This window comes from Dermochelys coriacea, chromosome 7 (assembly GCF_009764565.3).
Source record: "Dermochelys coriacea isolate rDerCor1 chromosome 7, rDerCor1.pri.v4, whole genome shotgun sequence".
Taxonomy (NCBI): domain Eukaryota; kingdom Metazoa; phylum Chordata; order Testudines; family Dermochelyidae; genus Dermochelys; species Dermochelys coriacea.
The window spans coordinates 119,614,781-119,641,725 of NC_050074.1; the positions used below are offsets into that span (position 1 = coordinate 119,614,781).

At 44.0% G+C, this 26,945-nt stretch overlaps 2 long non-coding RNA genes across 2 annotated transcripts; one reads left to right on the forward strand and one right to left on the reverse strand.

The window, feature by feature from the left end:
• Nucleotides 1-577: 577 nt before the first annotated feature.
• LOC122461136 lies at nt 578-15,833 on the reverse strand. The gene is made up of 3 exons (XR_006282892.1): nt 15,773-15,833; nt 2,313-2,419; nt 578-1,625 (listed from the first exon to the last, which is right to left on the reverse strand). It is a non-coding gene; the product is annotated as an uncharacterized LOC122461136 (long non-coding RNA).
• On the forward strand, nt 4,169-26,945 carry LOC119859324. Its single transcript, XR_005294182.1, has 3 exons — nt 4,169-4,199; nt 12,034-12,121; nt 26,663-26,945. It is a non-coding gene; the product is annotated as an uncharacterized LOC119859324 (long non-coding RNA).

The window sequence follows — 26,945 nt, forward strand, 5'->3', positions numbered from 1 at the left end:
TGTAAGTTAGAGCCATCTCAGGGCTTCTGTAATTTTTTCTCTATTTCACTTATGGCAATAGTTTCAGTGCAGTGCATTCTAGTCAGCCTCTTCCTTTCTGTACCTAACCTTGTCCTTTTCCCAACTTGCCTCTGTGCTGGGGCCGAGAGCAAGGATGCCATGTAGGGTCTTTATGCCAGCTATGTAGGCCTCTGCACAGGGTGTCCCACAAGGGGCTGTTTCTATCTTTCTGAGCACCAGTTCATTCTTAGTGTAAATAAGAATCAGGCCCCAAGAATCCAAAGAGTGTTCACAATGTCCTTTGCCTTTGCAAGGCCAACCTTCTGTTTGTCTGTACAGCTAGGTATCTCTGCAATAAACCTGGCCAATCAATGAACAGAGAGCTCAGATGTAACAGAGAGCGGCATGAATAAATCCTACCTTTTGGAGCAGTCGTGTTTTACCAAAGCTCTCCGAGTTTCACATTGGAAGGAGCGAGACAAGTCCTTGCATCCCAGTGCAAGGTGAGGGAGTCAGCTACTTCACCTCATTAATTAAGGTGAAATCAGCACCACCGTGCATGAAGGCAAGGAGGACACTGGGCTAATCATTTATTGCTTGCATGCAATGACAGCAAAATAAGTAGGAAAATCAGGGGCAGCTCACACTTGATGTTTTCATTTTGTAAGCCGTCTCCCCTCTTTTGACAGCCTTTACCAAAGCTGACACTAATTAGTGCGTGATTCACTGGGGATAGCTCATAGTGTCTAGCAGCTCTCATTAATCAACATGAAATTTTCATGCCACGGCTGAGCATGACAAGGAACAGAAATCCCAGCAAATCGCCTGTCTGTGGCTATAAGCATCAGTGCTGAACTGAGGGTAAAGATTATAGTGTGTAAAGTGAGGAAGCACAGCCAGCCAGTCGGCTTCTTGCTGCCAAGTTGAGCCAGACAGAGAAGATGCCAGGGACAAAAACGAAACAGCAGCAGGTTGTCTGCACAAGATGACTTGAAATGAAGCAACCCTCAGAGATACCTTGTGGGGCACCCCCAATCCCGTGGCTTTCCCATTTCATGTAGCCACCTATCAGCTGATGTGTGTACAACGGGACACTGATCAAATGGAGGAGGCCAGATCCTCAGTGGGTGTAAATCACCAGAGCTCAATGCAGTTATGCCAATTTGCACCAGTTGAGAATCTGGCCCATGAGACAGATGCAAGCCAGTGCCATTAACACCTGCCATACAGAGGCACTGTGAAAGGTTGGCAGTCGAGGACCTTTTAAAAAAAATTAAAATTCCACCCACCTTTGGAGGGTGAATTCCATTAAATAACATTAAGTTCCTGCTCCCAAGGCTAGACTGTGCCTTGATGGTACCTAACTCCTCCTTTCTCCTCAAGAGCGGTAGTCACTTTTGCTGGGCCTCCTGCTAATTCATCGGTGCTGGCTGGTGCACTAAGGGAGTGGTGCCAAAGCTCCACCCACACACTTCCCCCTCTGCAGGGTGGGAAGGAGGGGGAATACACAGCTGGCTTCTTCCATTGCTTCCCACTCTCCCCAATCAAAGGTCCAAGAAGACTGTGCAGCAGTGTAAGGCAGGGAGGGATCCTGGATTAGTGTCCCAACATCATATGTCACTTCCCTAAAAGCATGAGATTTTTTTTAGAAATAATAAATGTGGGATCATGTGCATTTCCCTTCTGGTTTCTGAGCCTTTAGAGTGCACTTGGGGGTCATGTTTTGGGGCTTTCCTTCACAGTCATGAACGTTTTTAAAAAAAATGAAAGCTCAGGTTCTCATGTAACCAGTTTCCTTGCAGCAAATGGGATTTTATGAAAGACAGCAAATATCATACAAGTCGGTAACACTAGATCTTATTCCCTCCCCTTACATGCATCTGTATGGCACAATCTAGCCCTAGGGCTGTACAAAGAGGAAGTTCAGATCAGCTAGTATTATTCATTATTAATTAGAAAAATGTCAGTTTAGATAGATAGCCAGCACACTTAACAAGCTGCATCCTCATCTAGTGTAAATCTTTATAATCCTATTGACTTCAAATGAGCTATGCTGATTTGTGCCAGTATGTTTCAAGGTCTGTACAACCAGTTACCTGAACATCCTTCTTAACACCGCTGTGTAGCTGATAACTAGTTTTAATTGAAAAGTTTGTGTCATGTATAATTAGTCCTAAATAATCATTCTGAGCTGAAATGAGGCATGTGACTTTTTCTCCTTTCATTTGAATAGCTGTGGCTGTTTTTAGCAGAGATACTTTTTGAACGTGGTGTATTATAATAAAACAAAGAACCAACAACAACAACCACACCAGTTTTAAAATGGACTTTGGCAGTCAAGTAGCATTTGTGAGCTAACAGCTTTTAGGTTCAGATGCTTCCCAAGAGCTGTGTGTCAATGGGACTGCAGCAAGTGGACCTAAAGTGGTAATAAGAAAGCCATTAGTATAAAAAGACATAGATAAGGAAGATCAGATGAGATTCCCTCATCCAAAACTCATTTTACTCTGAACAAACAGTAATTATTTGCTGTATATTTTAGGAAGGATTTCAACCACAAGAGTCAAGCAGAAAATCTTCCAAAGTCTTACAAGAACTTTTTTGCACTGACAAATGCTGTATTTGGTGCTAGATAGTTATCTAACATCAGGCTGGTTCTGTGTTTCTGGATTGCATGCATAGCTTATTTATGGCATTTTTAATAGAGAGCATATCAATATTTGATAACATTCAATAAATGATTTACAGTCATGAAAATCAAGAACACGAAATACAAAAATCTACTTTTAAATAATGCTGGGGTTGTGACATCTATGAATAAATAACCCTGGAGCCTGTTCCTGCTCTCAGACACACCAATGTAGATCCTCAGGCACTTTAGAGGATTTACTCCAGATTTACAGCTATATTCTCAGAGAGCAGGATCTGGCAGGAGGAATTCAGAGTTAAGGCAGATGCTACTCATATATCATACTAGTGAATGTTTAGCTTTCTTTTATATATAATCCCTTGTCTTAAAGGTGACCAGCAAATTAAATTTAAACAGATACACCCTTTTTTTTTCTTTTTAGTGATATAAGGAAGGCCTGACCAGGTTTTCTTTAAAACAAAATTCTGCTCCTTTCTTTACCTTAGAAATTTGAGGACTATTAACTTTGATCCTCCGTGGCTTTGCTTGAAGATTTTTCTTAGGAAAGTCAGATGTCTATTCTGTTTCAGTCTTTATTAATGGAGACATCCTTGCTCCCCAATGTTTATTAAGAAATTGTTATTATTTACTTGTATTATAGTAGCCAATTGAGGTCAGAGTCTCATTGTGTTAGGCATTGTACATACAAATTGTAAGAGACAGTCCCATCCCTGAGAGTTTACAATCTAGACTGACAAAACAGATAGGGTTGGAAAAGGAACTGTTATACCCATTTTGCAGACAGGCAACTGAGTTTTAGAGAGATTAAGTGATTTAGCCAAGGCCACACAGGAAGTCTGGCAGAACTAGTAACAGAACACAGATTCCCTGAGTTCCAGTTCACTACCTTTACCCATAAGAACATCCTTCCTTGATTAAAACTGCCTTCCCCTCTCAGCTTTCATGTTTTGTCTCTTGTGATGGCAGAATTCCAGTAAGCAGTTGTTCAAAGAGATCTAAGGAAAAAAAGCTTTAAAATTAGACTTGGTGAAAAGTTTTCTAATGGAACTTTTGTCCATCGGAAAATGTCATATATCAAAAATGATAACTTTCTGCTGGAAGGTGTCAATTTTCATAAAATATTGCTTTAAAATATTGAAAGAAAGCAATGTTTTATGTCTTTCCCATCTGGAGAAAATGAAGCGTCCAGTAATGGGGTAGCCCTCTGGGTTAGGTGAGGCTCTCCTGGTCTCTCGCTGGGTTGAGGTCTTGACCCTTCAGTCCTCAGGGTCTTTTCTCCCCTAGACTAGCCCTATAAAGGTGTCAGCAGGTACTTTGGGCACCCTGTAGTGGGGCGGCTGCCCCACTCCATGGGGGAAAGGGCTAGAACAGGCCAAAGAGGCTGCCCAGACTAGCAGCCAATCAGCAGGAGCCTGTGAAGAGCCAATCAGGACAAAGGGAGAGGCAGCCAATCAGGGGCAGGCTGGGTCCTATATAAAGGCTGTCTAGCAAAGGAGTGGGCAATCTCTCCCTGACTAGAAAAGAAGGAGGATGATGACTGGCTCCTGAGGTAAGGAGGTAGCACCTTGGTCAGAGCAGTGCTGGACAAGCAAAGGAGAGCTCCAGCCCAGTTACCTGCCAGGCTGTGACCCTGAGATAGACTATAACTTGCCCCTGAGGTGAGGGGATAGACTTTAGGGTTGTGGTTGGCCTCTGAGGCAGGTGAAAACTGAAGGACTGCTATTAATCCCACCCCTGGAAGGGGGTGAGACTGGAGTAGGGGGCACTGCCGGAAGGCAGGGGCCAGAAGAGGACACTGTCAAGCGGGGAGTGATGTGGGTCCCAAATGAACAGAGCTGACAATGGGTGAGACACCACTTGCAAAGGGTACCCTGTAACTGATGAGGTAATTCCTGGAGCAACCAGCAGGAGGTGCTGGTGGTGGTGAATCCTGACCCTGTCACACACCCCCTATCATTTACATGGGGAACCCAGACCTACTCTCTGCACTGGGCTCCAATCCAGGGCCTAGTATAAGCAGCTAAGTCCTGCATCACCTAAGTGCCATTACGCTAGATCCCATCCCACCAGTCCCATCTTCTCCCCAATGAGTAAAGATATTAAATAACTGGAAATCAAATATAAAGTCTGAGAATCCCAACTCTCTTCTCTTTGGGTTTGGCTATATTGCCATAGTCAGACCTCAGGTAACAGGTGCTTCTGTGGAGCTCCAGCCCAGAAACTCAGTGGCAGTGAGCTGACCTACACTCTCTCTGCTGCCCTGGCCTGCTCTCCTTTTGAGCTCAACCTCCAAGCTGTGCATGCTTTGCAGATATGGCAGGATAGGGCTTCCTGGGCCCAGAGCCATTGCTTAGCACCTTCCCGACCGGTGCAGGGTTTGTAGACCCCATCACAGCCACAATACAAATCAATAGCCTAACCACGACAAAAGCCAGGTTTGCTGAGCCCCAGATCATTGCCCTAGTCATGGGAAATAACTCTATGCCTATGAGTAATGAAAGGTTGGGATCTGCCAAAACCAGTTCTGTGCAAATCTGGACATCATTAATGTGTATGAAGTTGAGTTTTGCTGTGTGGTTGTTACTGAACTAAGCTGTAAATTTGCTAGGGCATACAAAGTACTTCTGCCCAAGAGGGTGTTCAACCACCATTCATCAGCAAGGGAGTTATAATCAAGGGATTTACAATTCAATTACAGATGCCCAAGCACCACACAATGGGGACTGCTCAACTATGACTCAGTTGTACAAGACACTGCCCCCCGGGGGGGGGGATTGCCCAGTCCAGTAACTCAGCAAAGCCCACCATGACATGTCTGGGCAAGTGTCTTCTAGGCACATGGACTAAGGATATAAAGTAGGAGACAGGCAAAAACCTTTACAGTCCCCTCCTCCATTTACAGTGGAAGCAACAAGAATGCTGAGGAGATTGTTTCAGGCTTTAGGGAGAAATCAATGTATTAAGGACTGTAACATCTCCTGGGGTGAAAAAATTGCTTGATCTAAAATACTGCCTAATGCAATAAGATTCAAGATTTAGATTGTGCATTTATATTTTCTCTGATAACTCTGACTCTTTATGCCTACCACTTATAATCACTTCAGTCTATTTCTGTAGTTAATAAATCTGTTATACTTTACTTAAAACAGTGTATTTCGCTTGAATTTGCTTGGAAAAATCTCAGTTCAGTTTACAAGGCTGGTGCGTGTCCTCTCCGTCTTGAGGGAGAGGCAGACTGGGTGATAAATTTACACTAGTCAGGTGTCAGACCAGGGCTAGATGGTACAGCTCAGGGGTGCAAGGCTGGGGAGCTGATGGGAATTGGCTGGTGCTTTTCTCTGTGATTTGTGAGTGGCTCTGGGAGCATTCATGCAATTTAGCTGGATGTTGGGCTCCAAATACTGTTCTGAGTGATAACAGAATCTGGAGGGGTTTGCTGCTTGTCACGAGCAAAACATTGAGACACAGCCCAGGCTGGAGAGTTAAGAGGGCACAGTAGTTCCCCAGTTCCAGGTTGTGCCCCAGGGAATACCATCGAAGTGTAAGGGTATGTCTCCACTACAAGCACTATAGTGGCACAGATGCAGTGCTGCAGCTATGCCACTGTAGCGTAGACACTTGCTACAACAATGGAAGGAGTTTTCATCACTGTAATCCACCCACATGAGGCAGTAGCTAGGCTGATGGAATTCTTCTAACTGCATCTATACTGGGGCTTAGATTGGTTTAACTACATCTCTCAGGAGTGTGAATTTTTCAACCCTGCCCTGTGATATAGCTAGGTTGACTTAAGTTTTAGGTGTAGACCGGGCCTGTGTGCCTTCTAAGGAGTCTTGCTACTAAAGTTGCAGGGGTGTGAGTAATGAAGAATTTGTCTAATGTAGGGACTCCAGGACTAAAAGGAGTGAAGTTTTTAATTAAAAGCGGGAGCGTTTCACCAGGGCACACAAACTTTACTATCCGTTTCCTGTCTGAGGCAGTTGCAAATTACAACCACTGCTTCTTCCCATTTTAATTAAAAGTTGTTACCTCAGTATAATCAGCTTCCCTTGCTTTTGTGTCCTTAATGAGCATAAATAATGGAATTAGAGTATTGCTTAGTATTCAATGTGTATATTGATGGTTAAATAAGGCAATGCCAGTTAGGTTTCCAGGGCCAAATCTGATTAATGTAATGCCTTTAGGAAATTGCCTTGCACCTAGCCTAAGAGCAAATAGCCAAAGGAAGGCTGCAGGGTGTCCATACTCAGGTCTCTACAGTGCGAACATAGTTGTTTGTTCTGTCAAAGGCAAATGCAACTGACAGTTATTTAATCTGTAATGGAGCTGCCTGATGAACAGGCTGGTGTTTCTATTCTGGGTACATTTATCCAGGTAAAGGTCAGTGTTTCTTTTTATCTTGCCCATTCAGCATGAGGACTGGATGTTTGCACACAGTATAAGCAGATTATGGAAGCAACGTGACTATGCCGCTTCCTTCTTCAAAGGGTCAGGCACAGGTATTCCCAACAATCAATATTCCTGCTGGGATTTTCAAAGCCACCTGTTCAGTTCCCTCTAAGGGCAAGGGATGTGGGGCACAAAACAAGTGACAGAAAGAAGACATCTGGAGAAAGAGGACGGGGATTTCTAAGGGGAAGGAGGACAGATAAGGGACTTGAGGAGGATGGGAATAAGGGAAGAGGGAGAGTGTCTGAGGAGCAAATAAGGGAATATCATGGACAGTCCATGGGAAGCTAGACCCAGTAGTCGGAACCAGAGTCTGCAGTCACAAGACAGGAGTAGAGAATCAGCTGGATTGGGATACCGGAAGGTCAGAAGCAGGAGACAAACTGGAGGCTGGAAACCACAACTCGGATGCCTGCAGTCAAGCTGGGTGGGGATGCCAGGACATAAAACCAGAGAAGCACAAGGCATACAGTCAAGAACAGGATGGGGTCCACTTATTCAGACAACTTCTTGTTCCTGATGGTGACTGAAGTAGGGCTAGCAGGCCGATCAGCTGCTCTGGAACTCCACCAATTGGACTTAGAGGCAGAGCCTTACACTGGTGCAGGGCTTCATGGGCCCCAGGTAAACTATTGCTAGCAGGCTGCTAGATGCAGAGTTGGAGCACGGCTACACCCAGAAACCCGGAGGGCTTGTGTTTGAGACCTGTGGGTCATCAAGGGGAAGGAATTAGGAAAAAACTGTAGAGAACCCTGAGGGGAGGAGACCCATAGGTGTCAACTCCATGGGTGCTCTGGGGCTGGAGCACCCATGGGGAAAAATTAGAGGGTGCTCTGCCACCAAGCTCCCCCCTCCTTGCCTCCTCTTCCTCCCCTGGGTACACCATGTCCCTGCTCCTCCCACTCCCTGAGGTGGAATGGGGGTGGGGCAGCAGGAGTGGGGCCAGGCACCGACCAGGCAGAGGGAAAGTTGGCACCTAGAGGAGACCATCCTGCAATGGCTGAAGGATGGACATGGTGATAACCTCCTTGCTGTCATGTAAAAGCCTCTGGTTATCGTTCAAATGAATCTGTTCCCTTTTTCCTCTTAGGCCTTATACCAGAGTATCTCCGAAAATGGAAGCTTCCCCCACCCCACCTCCACACAGAAAATGAACACCATTTTTTTTTTTTTGTAGAAATCTTCCACAGAAATGTTTGGGGTTTGGTTGTGGTTTTTTTCTTTTCTTTTTTTTTTTTTTTGACACAAAAAACCCAAGCCTCCCACCCCCTTTCCCTATTCAGTTTTGGCAACTGAAAACTGAAATTTTTCAAAACCGCTAAAAACATTTTTGGCCAAAAGATTTACAGAAAATGGCTAAACTCTGCCAGTACCTAAGCGTTTCAGTTTTTATATTTGATTTTTCCATTAAAAAAAAACCCTTTGAGGAAACCAAACACGCTGTGAAAATGTATTTAAATTGAAACCCCCAATATTCCAGTAGAAAAACAAGTTGACAGAATTTTTAGCATGGGCTGTGGCTCACATTAGCCGTCAGAATAGAAACCCGCCAGCATTTGTCTCCCCAGACTGGGAAGCATGCTCCCAGTTGCAATATAGACACATCCTCTTTCACCTTCCAGTGCTTGGCTTAATCAAACTGCTCACAGACTCCTATTTTGCAGGCCCAATGAAAAGGACCTGTGACTGCAACACTTCTGAAAGGCAAACTTCTCCCTTAACTTTAGTTCTGCTTCTCAAGCTTCTCTGATGTTGCCCACATCCTGTCAGGTACTTAACTTCTGCCTGTTGGTCATGCACCAGTGAGCTTAATGGACTTTTAAAGGAGGTTAATTAAATACTAATGCTAAGGATCCCTGCACACACTCCACTTGTCCTGAGCGGTGTTAATTTAGGTGTCTACATCTTTAAAACCTTTTTCCAAATTTGACCCTCTGTGGATTGGTGTAAATTACTCTAGGGGCAGGAATACTCTTTGGCTGATTCTCCTTGATCTATTAAAAATCTCAGAGAGACACCATTAAGGTCAGGTAAGATTTGTGCAGTAGGCTAATGCAAGGGCAGGGAGAGACCACGGGGTGGGTTTGTTTGTTTAAGACCATTCTTTGCATGCAAACCAAAACCTTTTGCACTACATTCTCTATTTGAGTCATTGAATTCAGTCAGGTCAGATACATTTAGACTGTGCCCATGTAACTGAGGGCAGAACTTGGCAGGGTGAAAGTATAAAAGCTGCACAAAAATTCTTATATTTTACATTTTTATATCACCTTCCATCCCCGCTACTTTACGCTGACAGTTTTTGGACACTGCTGGGAAAACGTTGTCATGTAAATGCTCAGTATAGTTATTACCCACTTTATGTCCCTATTCCATGAAACATTTAAGCATGCTCTTATGTCCATTCCTACTTAGCAAAACCCTTAAACACATTTTTCTTTAGGCATGCATTAAGTGCTCTGCTGAATAGGAATGCACTGTTGAATCTAGGCATGTATAGGTATTGTGAGGGGTTGTTACCCCCGGCGTGTAGTCTGGGAGCTGTGGGAAGCACTGTGGGCTCCCACCCTCCAGTTGGAAAGGCCTCTCCCACACTGGAGATTCAGCCAGCCTAACCAGGTCCAGTTATCACTCAACATGACAGCAGGTGGCACCACACATCCAACTGAGTTACCAGAGTGCTTTATCTAAGCCACTCAAGGACAAACAGCCAATTTACCAGCTTCCCCCACCTTGCACCCTTGCTGGAGTATAAACTCAAAATTATATCATTTTGTATTGCACAGGGATCTGTACAATGTAAACTCATTAATAAAGTTTGCTTTCCCCTCAATGAGGAAAAGATATGCAGCCACCTTTGCTCACAGAGCTGAGATTTTCCCCAGACACTTCTCTTAAAGGTGCACTAGTTTAGATAACTCATAAAACAAGTTTATTAGCTACAGAAAGATAATTTTAAGTGATAGCAAACAGATCAAAGCAGGTTACCTAAGAAATTAAACAAAAACAGAAACTAAGCCTAAAATACTCGATTATTGATTCAAATCCTCTCACCCTGACTGATGATACAAGCAGCATACTAACTTGTATGCAAGTTTCCATACACAGGCTAGAAATCTCTTTAGCTTGGGACCAGCACTTCCCCCAGTTTCATCTTTGATCCTCACATGTTTGCTTGTATGGGGAGTAAGGCCAAGAGATTGTCACTCCTTGCCTTATAATATAGCTTTTTCCATATGGCAGGAACTCTTTGTTTCAACTTCAGTTCCCAGGCAAGTTTGTGGAAAAATACAGGTACCAAAATGGAGTTCAAAGTCATGTGGTCTAGTCACATGCCCTTGCCTGCCTTCCTGAGTCGTAGCAGCCATTATCCATAGGCTTTCTGGAGTGTTCTCAGGAAGGCTCACCAGGTGGGGAATAAGCGTCTCCTAAGGCCTATTGTTTCCCTTAATAGCTCATTACCTTGAATGGGCCATTCACAACCAGCTGTCTAGACTTGAAGCATCTTGGCTAGTGAGTGTCACCCAGGTGTGACTACATTTGAAATACAGATACATAGGTCAATATTCAAAACTTGATACAAAAATGATACATGCACACAAATAGGATACTCATTCACCAAATCATACCTTTTCCATAGACACCTCACAAGACATGTATTGTCTAAGATGCAGCCTAATTATGTCATAATAATATTACGAGGAAGAATATGGGGGGCAGTGTCATAGGTATATATATGTTATAGGCAGAGCTAGTAGTGTTGCCTATACTTAAGGTTCCCAACACTTCTCATTTTAAGGCTCTCTTTTCAATTGCTTTTAACATTGACAAATTGTAACGGTTTGGGTTGAAATTTTCCATGCCAAGTGGCTGCCCCATGTGGAGATATTGGGGAATGTTTCCAGCAGTAACAGAAAGCAAGGGAACTGGCTGGCGCCCAGGCAGCATGGAGAAGAAAGTTATCTGACTTGCATGCAGAAGAGACAAGAGCCGATCCTGCTGCAGAGGAAGGAAGGAGTAGATTAGGACAAGGAGCGGTGGGGTTTGGGGGGGAGATGGAGAAACTGGATCTGAGAACAGCAAGGACAAGGAGAACTGCGTGAGGGGAAGACTAGGAACCAATGGGGGGGGGGGGCGGTGTCTGAGATCAAAGAAAATCCCACTCGTTATGACATGGTGGTTAGTTACCTTATTGCATAAGCGGCAGAGTCCTGTGGCATCTTATAGACTAACAGACGTATTGGAGCATAAGCTTTTGTGGGTGAATACCCACTTCAGGTGCATGTAGTATGGATTATATGTCGTGTAGATTGCATAGTGTGTTTTCCACAGGACCCCTTGCCACATCTAGTGCACAGCATGGACAGTACTCTAGGGGTGAAGGGCTGTGCAGTGAAGGAGGCTGTTCGTAGAACCCATCTCATTTGTTGCAGAAGTTGGGAGGTGCATGGTAAATGAGGCAGGGTTGCAGGATGAGAAAGGACGGCCTTGTGATCAAGGCAGTTGACTGCTGTCCTGGAGAATTCTCTTCCCTGCCTCAGTTTCTATGTGATACTGGGAAAGTCATTTGATGCAAACTTTTCACAGTTGGCCACTAATTGTGTGTGCCTCATTTTCTGGGTGCCTGACCTGAGACCCTGGGATCTGATGTGCAGAAGTAGTAGGCATGCATGAAATCTATGGAAACTCTACTTGAAATTTAAACGCAAAATCATGCTAAGTGCACTAAAAAAAAAAAAAGGCCCGGGGGGGGGGTCTCAAAACAGGCACCTGAAATTAGTGAACACTCTTGTCCTCAATCATTCTGTGCCTTAGGCCTGTTCTACAGTATTGGGGCAAGTCGGCGACATAGCTTAGGTCGACTTACTGCGGTGTCTACACCATGCTGATAGGAGAAACTCTCCCATCGACATAGCTTACACTTCTCGTTCCAGTGGAGTACCAAAGTTGACAGAAGAGCGATCTGTGGTCGATTTAGCTAAATCGACCTTGGTGTATTAATCACTGCAGCGTCAATTCCTGGTAAGTGTAAATATACCCTCAATCTCATCTGTACTATGGGGAGTACTAATGATGTCTCCCAGGGGTGTTGTGTAAACACATTGATTAGTGTGTGTGTTCGAAGCACTCTGATACCATAATGGTGGTTAGAGACTGCATCATAATGAATATGCCACAAGGGGGTGGCACAAACAGTCCTCCTGCTGCTGTTTCCTAACTTTTGAATGCTTGACTTTGCAACCTTAACATTCTTTTAACACTCTTTTGTGCTATATATTTAAAAAAAATAATCACACACAGAGAGAAACCACCTCTTCTGCTTAAGAGGCCACAGGAATTTGGGACATGAAGCGAAGGCAACATCCAACTAAAATGATAGGCCTCTTCCACTTGAGCCAAATCCTTTAAGTGCTTTAAATTTAATCTAACATGTTAGCTGTTACAGAGGTGTAATTTGTTGAAGGTGTACGGTTTTTATTCTGGCACTTACCAAGGCCCCCAGGAGGCTGTGGACACGGGATTTTTGGCAGTTTATCTGTAGGCTGTGCATTATCAACTCTCCTGCAGTCTCTCTCTCTCTCCATTGTGTGTTTCTCAGAGCCCCATTCCCTTGAAGTTGCCTCTTTACTGTGAGCTCCCTGAAATGTTCCAGGTTCAGATGTGGCTGCGGAGCATAAAGAATACAGCACTGCATGCCTCCTGAATGCTTGTGCCAATGGGCTAGGCTTTAAATGGGCCAGCAATATGGGCTCTTTATTTTGGTTTGATTTATTTTTTTGGCTGTAGACTTACAAATAAAGATAATGTGGAGAACCAGGTGCAAACAATATTAATAATGCAGCTATCCATCACTCTGACTAATCCTTGGAGGAAGAGCCTCTCTCCTCCTGATTGATAGCTAGCTAGATAGGCAGGAAAAAGCCTGTCTGAAATGATTAAAGTGGGCACTATATAACAAGCCTTCCCCATGTTGAGAATGCCACAAGAGAAGCCGGTCACTAATATTTAAACACATATTATACTTCCATCTTCCTGTCATTTTCTTCTCCGAGATGTTCAGATTGGTCTGCATCAGAAAGGAGGCTGTGAAAAGCAGCTGAGCAAACAAACAAAAAAGAATTCATCAGAGAGCAACACACTCACAGGGTTGGTCCTTCAATCTGTCCCCGGATGAAGTGTTTGTTTGTTGTTTGTAGCACCTGCAGCTTGCTAACTTTAAAACTCAGCAGAACCCAGGGAGAATGGAAGCAGTATGGGTGGATGAAGGCAGGATGGAAAGGTTCTATTGCTTTGACCCTCACACCACAAAGGGGATCCCCCAATTTTCCCCTTAGGTCCTCAACATTTTCAACTCCCTCTCTGACCCTGAACAAAACTAGATGCACATGTTTGAGACCTCTGGATGTCTGGTCAATTCGGGCTTTGAGCTACCTCAGTCTTACACCCTCTATGGCTGACCCACAGAGAATATCCCCCTGGTACTTTGTCATGTTAATGGGGTTAGTTCTTTAGGCTAATGTGGTTCAGGTCTAGGATCCAATGCTAGAGATCCAAACCCTGCAAATGATCTTCATTGAAATGTAGGGGCTGCAAAGGACCTTGAGAGGTCATCCAGACCATCCCCCTGTGCTCAGGCAGGGCTGAGTAAACCTAGCACATTCCCGAGAGGTTTACGCAGCTGGTCTTAAACCTGCAAGGTCAGGTTTTTACACCACCTCTCCTGGAAGCCCACTCCAGAGCGTAACCACCCTTCTAGTTTGCAAGGGTTTCCTCATAGCTAACCCACATCTCCCTTGCTCCTGAGGAAGCTGAACATTCCTTAACTTTCCATGAACATTTTGTGCCTCAGCCTCTTACAGCACTTGAAGATTGTTACCAGGTCCCCACTCCATCTCCTTTTCTTGAGACTAAGCATGCTCAGTTTAACCATCTCTCCTCCTTAGGTCAGGTTTTCTGAACCTGTATCGTTGTTGCTGTATCTTCTGGACTTCCTTCACTTTGTCCACATGTACTGCAGCCAGAACTGGACACAGTACTCCATCTGAGCCCTCACCGCAAAGTAGGACCGTTACCTCCCAGGTCTTACAAATGACACTCCTGTGAACATGCCTGTGATGAGACACACTCGCCTCTCATGAATGTCCCTACCAACCAGTGAGTCAGGCCCTGCACTCCCTCTGCACTGTGCCGCTTGCTGCGACCCCTGCTGGCGGCTAACCTTTGCAGGCAGGTTTTCCAGTGACTCAGCCCTCTGGAGAAGTCACACATAGGCCATATGTGAAACAAATGGAAAACAGAATCCCCCCCCCCTTCTGGGGTAAACCGTCCAACAGGGCCTATCACAGGACCCTCTGTTGGTCCCTTCACCCACAGCCCTCCCTGGACTTATTTCTAATCAAATAGACCTTATCACAAGACTCTCTTTTGATGTCTGCCTGCAACCCAGTCCTGGGCTCAGGTCATCAATCAGTCCAGCAGGGCTGTCAAGGTTCCTTCCCCACTCTGAACTCTAGGGTACAGATGTGGGGACCTGCATGAAAAATCTCCTAAGCTTACTTTTACCAGCTTAGGTTAAAACTTCCCCAAGATACAAACTATTTTACCCTTTGCCCTTGGACTTCCACTGCCACCACCAAAGGTTTGACTGGGTTTACTGGGAAAGTGTTGTTTGGAAACTTCTTTCCCCCCCAAAATCCTCACCAAAATCTTGCACCCCCCTGCCTGGGGAAGGCTTGATAAAAATCCTCACCAATTTGCATAGGTGACCACAGACCCAAACCCTTGGATCTTAAGAACAATGAAAAAAGCATTCAGTTTCTTAAAAGAAGAATTTTAAGAAAAGGTAAAAAGAATCACCTCTGTAAAATCAGGATGGTAAATACCTTGCAGGGTAAATTGGATTCAAAACATAGAGAATCCCTCTAGGCAAAACCTTAACTTACAAAAAAGACAGACAGGAATATCCATTCTACTCAGCACAGCTTAATTTTCTCAGCCATTTCAAGAAATCAAAATCTAATGCATATCTAGCTAGATTACTTACTAAGTTCTAAGACTCCATTCCTGTTCTGTCCCCCAGCAAAAGCATCACACAGACCCTTTGTTTCTCCCCCCCTCCAGCTTTGAAAGTATCTTGTCTCCTCATTGGTCATTGTGGTCAGGCACCAGCGAGGTTATCCTAGCTTCTTAACCCTTTACAGGTGAAAGGGTTTTCCTCTGGCCAGGAGGGATTTTAAAGGTGTTTACCCTTCCCTTATTTTTATGACAAGGGCCTATCACAGTACTCTGGTTATTGCCCTTCATGGGCTAGTTTTCATAGTGTCTTAGTCCCTCCTGTGCTCACTCAAGTATTGTCTCTTGCTGTGATATGGAGCTGTGCCCCCAGGGTGTCCTCTGTGGAGACTCCTCTCCTGGCGCTGCAGCTGAGTCACTGTTTATAGTTCAGCCCCCTTTCTGGGGAGGGAGGAGAAACAAAGTTCAACAATTACTGACCCTCTCTGGGCTACTCCCTTGCTCAGAGTTTTAGCTACTGTGGCTGTAGGGGAGAACCCAGGCCCACCCACTGCTCCGGGTTCTGACCCAGGGGCCCTAAAGGTAACAGCCACGTGCTACTTTTCTTTAACTATTTGCTATGGCATTTCCCTGGGCCACTTCCCTTCTTAGCCCCAGTACTTTCCTTGCAGCCTGACTCCAGCCAGCATTGATCTGCCCCTGCCCCTTTGGCTCCAGCCAACAACTCAACTGCTGTGTCCAGCAGCTTCTTTTATATGAACCTGCTGGACTCTGATTGGCTGCTTCCCTCACAGCCTCTCTAGGCAGCCTGGAAGACTTACCTCTTTTGCTCTTTTCTGGGGCAGGGTATGGTAGTACTGGGAAGCCTCTAGTAGGGGACCTCAGGGCCTGGTACACCCTGTCACAATGCCCCTGAATGATATCAGCCTTTTTCACAATTGCATCACATTGTTGGTTTCTATTCAATTTGTGATCTACCATAACACCCAGATCCCTTTCGGCAGTATTGCCACCTACCCACTTATTCCCCATTCTGATTTTTGTGCATTTGATGTTTTTCCTTCCTAAGGGAAATATTTTGCACTTGTCTTTAATGATTTTCATTTTACTGAATTCAGACCAATTTTCCAATTTGTCAAGGTCCTTTTAAATTCTAAGCCTGTCCTCCAGAGTGCTCACAACCCCTCCCATCTTGTGTCAACCACAGGTTTTAGAAGCATACTCTCCATGCCATTATCCAAGTCATTTATGAAATATTGATAGTTCTGGACCCATGGCAGGACAGACTCCCACAGGACCCCACTAAATATGTCTCCCCAGTTTGAAAGTGAACCTTTAACTACTTTTTGGGTACAGTCTTTCAAACAGTTGTGCACCTTACTTATAAGAATTTCATCTAGACCACATTTCCCTAGTTTGCTTATGACAATGTCGTGTGGGACTGTGTCAAATGCCTTATTAAAATCAAGATAGCCTATCTGCAGCTTTCTCCCATCCACCAGGCCAGTAACCCTGCCAATTAAGGAAATTAGTTTGGGCTGATGTGATTTGACAAATCCATGCTGGCTATTACTTATAACCCTATTGTCCACTAGTTCCCTACAAATCGGTTGTTTAATAATTTGTTCCAGTATCTTTCCAGGTCTTGAGGTTAGGCTGACCAGTCTGTAATTCCCTGGGCCCTCTTTGTTCCCATTTTTAAAGTCAGGGCACATATACTATCTTCTCCAGTCCTGTGGGTCCTCACACATCCTCTGTGGGTTCTCAAAGATAATTAATTGTTCCAAGATTGCTTCAGCTAGTTCCTTAAGTACCCAAGCATGAACTTCACCAGGCCCTGCCAACTTGAAGACATCTAACTTTTCTAAATATTCTTTAACCATTTCATTTCCTAATTTGGCTTATATTCATTCCCACTTGTTTTTAATATCAATGGTCGGGTCACCATTTACCCTTTTAGTGAAGACTCATGCAAAATAGGCAAGAAATCCCTCAGCCAGTCATCAGTTATTAGCTCTCCTTCCCCACTAAGTAGAGGACCTACCCTTTCCTTTATAATACTTTAGGACTAAGAGAAAGATGATGTCCAGTGACCGAGGCCGGCTGGGGGCAGCCCAGAGCACAGGTGGTTGGGTAGCCAGGAGGTCAATTGGTATCGGAGACAGTACAGAGCAATGGTCAGAGTGGTCTCAGGGGTTAGTAGCTAGGAGAGCCAATCCAAGGGGCCTGGTCATAAAATCATAGAATATCAGGGTTGAAAGGGATCTCAGGAGATCTAGTCCAACCCCCTGCTCAAAGCAGGACCAATCCCCAATTTTTGCCCCAGATCCCTAAATGGCCCCCTCAAGGATTAAACTCACAACCCTCGGTTTATCAGGCTAATGCTCAAACCACTGAGCTACCCCTCCCCTGAAGGAGGTCAGGAAGATGAGGTGGCAAGGCAGAGTCAGGCAAGGCACCTGGGCAACAAAGTAGAATGAGGCAAAACAGCAGGGCAAGGTGGTCTAGGTAGCAACCAGCAATGGTCTATTGCTTCGACAGCATCCTCTGCCTTTTGGGGTCTTTATATAGCCAGGGACCCAATGAGTGTGCCTGTCCATCCAATCAGGGGCCTGGGGCGTGGCTGCTGTGGGTCTGTTGGCTTTTAGCAGTGAGGCTGTTGGTCAAGGGTAACGGTTCAGTGCATTGTGGTGAACCCCAGCCCTTAGCCACTGAATCAATACCAGCATCGTGACAAGTATTTATACAAACTCTTCTTCTTGACCTTTTATGTCCTTTGGTATGTGTAACTCATTTTGTGCCTTAGACATTCTGATTTTTGTCCCTATGTGCTTGTGCTATTCTTTTGACTCAATTTAGCAATTTGTCCATGTTTTCACTATTTGTAGGATTCCTTTTTGATTTTTCAGGTCATTAAAGTGCTCCCAATGGTGCTGTATTGGCATCTTGCTATTCTTCCTTCATACTTTTTGTCTCGTCAAGATAGTTTGCAGTTGTACCTTTAATATTGTCTCCTTGAGAAAATGCCAGCTCTCCTGAACTCCATTTTTCCCTTTGATTTTCTTCCCATGACCTTACCTACCATTTCTACGAGTTTGTTAAAGACTGCTTTTTTGGAAGTCCATCGTCCTTGTTCAGCTGCTGTCACTCCTTCCTTTCTTTAGAATCATGACATCTATGATATCATGATCGCTTTCACCCAAATTGCCATCAGCCTTCCAATTTGCAACCAATCTCCTAACAGAAGAACTAGGGGTCACCAAATTAAATTAATAGACAACAGGTTTAAAACAAACAAAAGGAAGTATTTCTTCACACAATGCACAGTCAACCTGTGGAACTCCTTGCCAGAGGATGTTGTGAAGGCCAAGACTATAACAGGGTTAAAAAAAGAACTAGATTCATGGAGGATAGGTCCCTCAATGGCTGTTAGCCAGGATAGGCAGGGATGGTGTGCCCAGCTTCTGTTTCTCAGACTCTGGGAATGAGTGACAGGGAATGGATCATTCATTATTACCTATTCTGTTCATTCCCTCTGGGCACCTGGCATTGGCCACTGTCGGAAGACAGGATATTGGGCTAGATGGACCTTTGGTCTGACCCCGTATGGCCATTCTTATGTTTAATTCTTCCCACTTAATCAGAATCCAGTCCAAAATGGCTGTCCCTCTCCTCCTCCTCACTTACTTCCTCCACTTCTGAAACAAAAAGCTGCTCCCTATACCTTCCAAGAACTTACTGAACATTGTGTGTTTTGCGGTATTACTTTTGCAGCGGACACCTGAGTAAAGTCCCCCATTGCTACCAGGTCTCCTGTTTTGCATAGTTCTGCTATTTGTTCTAGAAATACCGCATCCCTCTACCTCCTTGTTCAGTGGTCTATAGTAGATGGCTACCATGACATCACCCCTGGTTTTAATGCTTTTACCCAGAGACTTTCAAATGCTCCTCTACTCACCTCCTCCTGGGCGTGAGAACAAGTGTGTTTACATTTAGATGTATAATGCAACCCCTCCTCCCATTTTATACTCCCTGTGCTTCCTGAACAAGCTATGCCCCTCTATACCAATATTCCAGTCATGAGATTTATCCCTCCATGTCCCTGTGATGCCAATTAAGTTGTAATTTAGTTTATGTACTAATACTTCCAGCTCTTCATGTACATTCAGTATATTCCTTGCACCTAGGGACTTATTATACCTGCTCATCAGAGTGACCTGCAGGGGCAATTACCAGTGACACTGAAAGGAAAATGGTGGAGGGAGACAGGTATATTGGAGAGGGAACAGGTAACTTCCATGGTCAGGGTATCTGCCTTGGTTCTGTGTAAACTGTCTTAAATCATGTTTTCACCAGTATTGTGCTGGTTCATCTCAAAGCTGATTTTTCTGAAAAGGGGGAGGGGCCAGAGGAGGGGCAGGAGCACATCAACTTGATCTAAATATGAAAAGACTTGGGATTTTTTTCCAGAGTTTGATTTTTCAGGGTGGGAGATGGAATGGGGCATTGCAAACACCACCTACTGCCCTCAAAATAGCCAAGCTTCACACCCTGTCCCATCTTCTGCAATGCGTGGGCTGAAAATGAGACCCATTTCTTCAGCTTTCTTCCCTTGCAGAACTCCATTGGAGCAGTGGCACCGAGCTGGGGTTGGCTTTGAAGGAGGAGAGGAAGGATTTTCCCAGCAGATCCTTCTAGTTCAGGAGCACACAACGTGGTAGAACAGCACCAGACTAAAGAAGTGGCTAGTTCAGTCTTAGCTTGATTTGGCCATGACTGGCTTACAATCAGATCCACATGCTCACACAAAACACATTTATAGGTACCCCCAATTCCAGTGTCCCTATAATCTTCTGAGGCAAACAGGCTACTGCACACCTTAGTCACTAAGGTCCATATCCTGCTTCGCTCTTGGAAGGTCAGCAGTGGCAGGGGGAACCACAAAGGGACCAAGGACCTTCCTCCCCACCTTGTTCAACCTGTTTAAGGGCTGGGAAGAATTACTGTACTTGAAAGTTCCTGTACTTTCAAATTGCATGGACTGCTCCCTATGTGCTACCTCAAAAGGTGAATGGTAGCCCAAAGAGGTCAGGGAGTAGACAGTCATGGTTCTGCCTGCCAGTGGAGGGAATATGCTGCACCCCTTCTGGGGCAATAGCACACCCCCATGCACCAGGGCACTGTGGGAAGGGTCCACTTCCCTGAACCAGAATGACTCTCATGCTCTCCCTGGAGGCAGTACACGGTTGTCCCTAAATCATAGAAATGTAGGGTTGGAAGGGACCTCAAGAGGCCATCTGGTCCATCCTCCTGCATTATATAGCTGTAAAAGACCTACTGCAACAGTATCTAGCTAATACATGCCTTCTCAACAAAATGAATCTCTCTTGCCCCCAGGACCTTCAAAACTGTACAATGTGATAAAATTGTCTCTATTCTGGTAGCTTCTAAAGGTCCCAATTAGGATCAGACCCCCTTCTGCTAAGCACTATACAAACTCATGGCATGGCCCTGTTCCAAAGTCCTTCAATCCAATGAAGAACTTCATGGGGAAAATTTTCAAAAATGCCTAATGCCTGAGGTGCCAGGATGTAGGCACCTAGGTCACCTAATGGGTTTTGAAAATGGCCCCCAGTACTAATAAGGTACATAGCAGAGCTTGGCTGCCATTGAGTATCTTTCATCTAGTGACCTCAAAGAGCTTTGCAAACATGAATGCAATAAGCCTCACTTATTTCATCCCTGGGAGGTAGGCCAATATTTATATCCCCATTTCACAGATGGAAAAACTGAGGCATAGAGTCTAATGGACTTTTTCTCAGCTCACAAAGGCCATAATTCAGGGATGCACTTGAACACTCAAGTGTTTTCTTGAATAGGAATGGACTTCTGACTTGAGCGGGACTTAAGCAGTGACTTAAGGGTTTTCCTGAATCAAGACCAGTGTGGGTCTGAGGCAAAGCCAAGAATAGAACCCAGGAGTCCCCTATCCATACATGTGGCGTATTTCTGGCAATGTTTCTGCCAAGATGCACAGATGGGCTGTCAACCATGCCAGCTCCCATTTAAAAAATACAATAGTAGTGATAATGCCCTTGGGCAGTAACAATAACCCAAAATAAGTCTGAGAAAGCAAAATTTACCCATATGTACTGGATTCCCATCAAACTATGATTTCTGCCATATTAAGGTACATTGTGCTTTAATCTATTGTGCTTTATTAATAGCCAGGTGTAATTCCCTTTAAAGCAGGAGATTAAGGTGCTATCTTATTAGGTGGGTTTTATGTGCAATCTAAACTATAACCATTAAGCTGTCTCTTTATATTACATTTCAAAGATTTAACTAAGATATACATAGACAATTAATGTTATTTATTTTAATTGAGTAATTTCTCTTTTCTGCTGAGCCAGTCTGCTTGCAATATAAATTATCACAGGATGCAAATAGCTAGCTAATATAGTGATAGCATATAAGTCGCCATAAACTTCCAGTGTAACATGTTAACATATTTTCATATTGACCATTTCACAGCTTGGATTAACTTTCCCCATAATTGAACTCTTATGCTTAGAGCACCATATATTGAAAGATTATTAGGTGCTACTGTGAGACTAGGTCATGCAACTGGGACCAGAAAATACAGATCAGGACTCCTGAATGCCACAACTTTATTATAGCTTCAGCCTAGATCTCAAGAGTCGCAGAATTCCAGGTAGTTGACTAAAAAGGCAAATTTATAACAAGTCATGGCTTGTTAACATAAGTTGACAGCTAACTTTATATATTCAGCAGTGGGAAACACATCTCATGACCTTCTAGTTTAAAAACAGAAATCTCTATCATCAAAGTTGTAACCGGTTGTCTAGTATGAATTTACAGTGCTCATGCTAGAGAGATTCATAAACTTTACTTTGGAGGGTCTGGGTTCAAACATCAATGATGACCAAGAAGATGGTCTTTATCAATGCTCCACCTGTTACTCGCCACTGGATGGTGACATAAGCACTACACAGCAGTGGTACACATGCATACCAGTAAAAGCAATATTATGCCTGACATATTTTCCATGAATCTCCTCAGATGCTCTTTTACTTTGTCCTATGTGCCTTGTTGTCCCACTCTACATTTGTCTCTTTAGGTTTTATGCTGTGTCCATCACCACTGTATCTGAGCACCCAGTTGTTGAGAGCCAAATGCTTCTTCCTGCTGAGTTCTTCAGGTCCCAGTGTGAGTTACCCAGAGAAGATCTCCCAGAGAACAATGAGGCCTTGCCTCCTGCCCCTGGGCTGAGTAGAGGCGCTCAAACGCTTCAAAACCACCATTTTCCACTGGAAAATGCAATTCCAGCAAAATCCAAAATGTATTGCCAAATTGGGTCAATTTCACCAATATTTTTTCAGAGGAGAGAACGAGGGGAGAAAAGGCTTTAAAAATGTCAAAATGTTGCTTGTTGATAGTATCAGAATGAAGTTTTTTAAATTTTCCTTTCAAAATGATTTATTTTGTATTTTATTATAATAAAATACAAAATAATTTAAAAAAAAAGAGCAAAATCAAATTTGGGAAAACAGCATTCTGATTGACCCAAAATGATTTTTGTTTTCTGGAGTTTTCTTTCACAGAAAAATTTGAAAATTTTCAGGTTTTATCTTGAATTAGAATGAAAACAGTTTTCAAAAATCTTGAAAGTCTCTGCAAAATGGAATTTCTGTTCCTTGCATGCCTCTAGGAGTGAGCCTCCAGCCAGGGATAAAAATAATTTAAAGGACTTACCAGTACATCAGAGTCCTGAGCAGGGGGCGGGGGCCTCAACCAGAAGGGGGCGGGGGCCTCAACCAGAAGAGGCGGGTCTTCAAATCCCCAGGTCCTTTAAATTGAGATTTAAAGGGCCCGGGGCTCCGGTTGTGGTGGCAGCAGCCAGGAGTCCTGGGCACTTTAAATCACCACCAGAGCCCCAGGATGCCACCACTACTCCAGGGCTCTGGCAGCAGGGCTCTGCAGGCGATTTAAAGGGCCCGGGGCTCAGGCCACCACTACCACAGTGGAGCGGTACCAGACCGTATCAGCCTACTTTCACCTCTGCCTCCAGCCTTCTTAGACTTATCCATACAAACACTACTCTGCTCCAAGCAAGAGAGACATGGACGTCAGCTGGGGCTCTGCATGAACAATTTACAGGATCAGGGCTTTAGAGTCCCTAGACTCTGCCAGCCTGGACAATTAGGGGCTGAGCTAGTCTTGGAAATAGGGAGTTTTCCATAGCCCAGTGAAGTAAATGGAAGGGCTCCCACTGACTTCAACTGGCTTTGAATCAGTCCCTTAGATTAAAAATACAATGGTGATGAGGATCAGAAAATTGGATAAGTATATAGTTTGATTAGGTCACAAGGATGCAACCCAGTATCTCTCTTAGGTGTCTAACTGTAACAGGTTGAGCACTCAGTACTGCAGTGAAACCTGCACTTGTTTAAGGGGCTGGATTCTATGACAGAAATATTCCTGGCATATTATTTCTACATGCATATTGCACAGAGAATGTACACTTCTCTGTGTATCAAATCAAAGCTGTGTCCCATAAAACAACAAAGATTTGCAGACCCAGTGAAAGAAGGATTATTTGCAATGCCTGGTAGAAGATTGATACCTGCACCACTCTCATTAATTCCCCTTTTGATCATTTGTTAGCATGCACTGACACACAAGTCACAATGACTTTGGATCTGCTTGATTCAAATATGCAGGCTCCCAGCACTTCCTTCACCACTGTGATTGCCATCAGCTTGGCTCCCCTCAGGATAGGAAATAGCATTTCCTAGCAGCAAAATTGCCTTTGATCAATGGAGTTTATGTAATTTGACTGTACAGCAAAAGTCAGTAATACACAAAGGTCTCCTTGACAATTGCAAATTAGAATGTTTCTCTGCTGAACTAAGAAAAAGCCATCTGCTTGCATAACAGTGTATGTTTTGTTTCTTTTGTATTATACATGCCTGATGAAAGCAGATTGGATTAATCTTGTTCCAAGTGGAAAATATATACCCTCAATACGAAGACTGTCTAGGTTTTAGATGTCACCGGCTAATTGTTGTAGATGGGTTGCCTAAAAGGAGCACAGATTTCAGAACAGAGAAACAATGGTGGACCATAGGAATTGCCATACTGGATCAGATCTCATCCAATAATTTGTCTCTGACAGTGGCCAGATATTTCAGAGGAAACATCCTGTAATAGACCAGATATGGGATGTGAGGTTTAACATCTTTCCAAAAATGTTGTTTTAATTAACTATGGTAACTCTGATTCTTATTCTTCTTATCCATATAAATGTCCAGTCCCTTTTTTAAACTTGCCATGCTTCTGGCCTCAATGACTTCCGATGGTAGTCGGTTCCACAGCGTAATAATGTGTTGTGTGATTGAGTTCTGAATGAGATAGAACCTACTCTTGCTAAGGCCCCAGATCAAATCCATCCCAGGTTGATACTGAGCAAACACTGTTGCCCTTTGATAGCTGATTGGTTACAGATCTGAAGTGAGTTGGCTGGTCTCATTCCCCACTTCTCAATTGTCAGGTGTCCGTATCTCAGCAACTACCACCACATTGAATACCTATTGGTCACATTGCCAGCAGTATTTGCAGAGGTCAAGAACTGGGGGGGGGGACAAAAACCCCTCTATCCATAGAGATGGTCAGAAATTTTCAGGTGGGACATTTTTTTTCCACAGAAAAATGCCAATTTGTCGAAAGTTAGATGTTTTCATTTTGACAAAGTTTCATTAAAAAGAAGAGATGGAAGCAGCATTTTGATAATGTCAAAACATTTAGGTTTGACATTTTCCGAATGGAATGGTTCAAAATTTTTTGTTTAGAAATTACTTTAAATTTTGAAATTTCTTTTCTTTTACATTTTAATTAAAAACAAAACAATGTCAAAATCGGAATGAAAAGGTTCAATTTTTACCAGAATAGAACATTGAGCGCAAGCCTAAAATATTATTTTCCCTTCAGTCACCTTTCTCTACCTACAAGTCTTAGATTAGACACTGAGGACCACAATCTGCTATGGTACCTTACCCTGTGAGTAGGCATATTGGTTTATGGGAACCTGTGGGGTAAAGGACTATTCAGCATTAGCAAGCATGACTGAATCTGGAGCTAAATGAAAAAGATGCTTACCAGCATGAGTTGGGGATGCAGAGCTGGGCCCTAATTGTAGAATCTGCAGTGATACCAGAAAGGTATACAATCACCCATATTATTTTTCATACTTCAGTCTGATGCTCCAATATGGCGGGAGTCGAAGGCCTCTCAGGAGGCTTTCCGTTCATCTTGGGATCAGACCTTTCGTGCACACACTCATCACAATCTGCAGTCAGGCAGATATTTCCTCCCATGATCCAGCATTGAACAAAAGGTGAATTACACATTCCTCTGAAGCAACCAGCATTTTCCGCTGCTGGAAACAGGATACTAGACTAGCTGGTCCATTGGTCTCTGTCCCACTTTGGCAGTTTCTGGCCTCCACAAACAAAATTAACCTCAGCATCACTGTGTGACATTAAGCCAACACTGCTTGTTGAGTCCACTCAAAGACCTCAAGGCAGGCACGGTCACAAAATGCTGCATGGAATATTTATGATGTACTGTTACAACCAGCCTTGAAGGGTGAATTTTTCAGGCTTCAGAGACACCATGTGATACGGCTCAAGCTATCAAACTAACAATGACACACATTTTCCAAGGTAGACAGGTGTTCCTTGTTCATGCACATGTCCAGATGAGAGGCAGAGTTGAGATGGAATGGGATTTAGATGGTGCTAAGATCCAACAATGCAATAAGGATTTGTTCTATTCTTGTGGTTGATGTTCTGCTGGGTTTTCTGTAGCTGGGCCATTTAATTCCCTGAAATGAATCAAATTGAGTTCTTTAGAGCAAAGCACCATGGCTTCATAATATTCATACTGGGCCCAATTGAAGTACTGAAAGTGGGGGGAGAAACACTGACTAACGAGCTTCACTTGCTGCTCCTCAAACTTTGGCTCACCGAAGAAATCCCTGCTGACTTACATAACACTAACACCATCACCATTTTCAAAAACGGAGACAGGGCTGACTGTGGCAGCTATCTAGGCATTGCCCTCCTCTCCGTACTGGGAAGATTCTTGCTAGAATCTCACTGAATCACCTCCTCCTTCTTGCAGAGGAAGTACTTCAAGCATCCCACTGTGGCTTCAGACCATGACAAGGCACCACCAACACAATTTTTGCAGCCAGGCACATCCAGGGAAAATGTCAAGAACACCTGGAGCTGTATATGGCCTTTATCAATCTGACCAAAACCTTCGACTCTGTCAACTCTGAGGCTCTGTGGAAAACCATGTCAAAGTTTGGCTGCCCAAGCAAATTTATCACCATTGTAAGATTCTTTCACGACCAGATGACTGCTTTCATCCTCTGCAGTGGCTCTGCCTCTGAGCCCTCTGTCATCTGAACTGGTGTAAAAAAAGCTGTGTCCTGGCACCCACCCTTTTCTCCATTTTTCTTAGCAGCTATGAAAACGTTAACCTAAGACCATCTACCCCAGGGCATTGGCATTGGATGCACCTGCAACATCTGTCAACGAGTCTGTGGCTGAAGAAATGGACTCCTTAGTCACCAAAGGGCCCATGAAAAATAAAACCTGTGGAAGAGATCATCCTCGAGGGATTGCAGATGACTGGGCCCAATTCAATGGGACTCCAGAGTTAAATGTAGCAACCTGTGCAGCCTCTAGAACCCACTCAAGGTTTAGAGGTGAAATGTCTCTGCTAAAAAAATAAATGCAGAACT